At 37.6% G+C, this 1,506-nt stretch overlaps 1 non-coding gene across 1 annotated transcript; it reads left to right on the top strand.

The window, feature by feature from the left end:
• Positions 1–236: 236 nt before the first annotated feature.
• LOC114491193 lies at positions 237–338 on the top strand. Its single transcript, XR_003684002.1, has one exon. It is a non-coding gene; the product is annotated as a U6 spliceosomal RNA (small nuclear RNA).
• The last annotated feature ends 1,168 nt before the right edge of the window (positions 339–1,506 follow it).

Below are 1,506 nucleotides of genomic sequence, written 5' to 3'. Positions count from 1 at the left end.
ACTTAAAATATTGAGAGACATTTATATATTGATGAGAAAGAAAAAAATATATCTATCTACTTATCTACCTGTCTATCTATCCATCTATCTCTCTATCTACCTATCTATACTTTGGAATCCAAAAGCACTATATTTAATCCTTAGTTCTTCAGCTTATTAGCTACATGGTTGGAAAGATAAATGTATGAACTTACTAAGGTTCCTTAACTTTACAAGGAACACCAAGGTGCTACAGCTTGCTTCAGCAGCAGATATCCTGGAACCGGAGAGAAACAGAGAGGGTCAGCAGGCCTCTACACAAGGATGACACTCAAGTTTGTGAAGCATTCCACATTTTAAAAGAAAAAAAAATACTACAACTGGAAGCACTGGCATGGATGCTTAAGATTGGAAGAATCAAGATAACTATTCCAGTACTATGATGTTGGAATTGTTTAATTAACACCTATGCTTCAAGCAGTGCTGCTTGAAGTTTGTTAATAGACACTGTCAGGCACCTATCAAATTGAAAGAGATGTGAAGAGAGAATATTTGTGTGTCAAAGAATGAGGTAGGTATTCAATATCTTATATTATTCAACTTTCACAAAAAGTGATGTAAAATATACTTTTACTATTATGCCTGAGGCTCAATAAAGCTAGAAGATTTGACAAAAATCACAAAACTGGTTTCTGAGGCTGAATATTCAACTGGATGAGGGACAGACCTTATGAAAAACAGAACTTTGACCCACAACCTGCAGCGACCTGCTCAGGAAATCAACTTCCTATCTACAGCAGACAGCCCGGGAAGCCAATCTGCATAACTGAAACTTCTAGGAAGCCAGATTTCTATCTCTAATATTGTAACAATCCAAGAAGCTAAACAGTAACTCCTGTAACAACCAGCCCCAAATGACCAGGGCTTGATTATTAATTGACAGCTTCCCTAATTTTCTTTACTTCTAACTCAGGACCAGAGAAATTCAAATATGACTCCTTACCAATCACACATGATGCCTTGCTTCCAGTTAACCTGCCTACAGCATCCTCAGGCCAACAGCCTCTAATCATGGTGTGCCTGAAGGCTTCCCTGTTTCCACTATTTATAACTCTTTCCCACTCTTCTGCCTTCCTTTGAGTCTCTGCCAAAATGCAAGTGATGGTGGCTGGCCCCTTTGCTAGCAAGCTATCAGTAAGTGGGTTTTGTTTCTCTCATTCAGTTTATCTTATTTATATCTACAACAAACTAATAAAAATGGGATCTAAGAAATTATTGTATTGAGCAATAGGCTACATGTACAAGAATATTCATTGTGACATGGTTTATGACAAATTCCCATCAATAAGAGAAGAGTGGAATAGTTACACAATTGAAATTGAAACAATGAGAAACCTTACATCAATAAAAATGAAATAATTACATCCATAGACAGCAATGTAGATCGGTTGTCCTTGCACAGAGAGGGTATCTGTGATTAGCAGAAAGGGCCATACAGGGGAGCGCGGCACACAAGCACCTGTATTT

Source organism: Phyllostomus discolor, chromosome 2, assembly GCF_004126475.2.
Source record: "Phyllostomus discolor isolate MPI-MPIP mPhyDis1 chromosome 2, mPhyDis1.pri.v3, whole genome shotgun sequence".
Classification (NCBI taxonomy): Eukaryota; Metazoa; Chordata; class Mammalia; order Chiroptera; family Phyllostomidae; genus Phyllostomus; species Phyllostomus discolor.
This window is presented reverse-complemented; position numbering and strand designations above follow the sequence as displayed.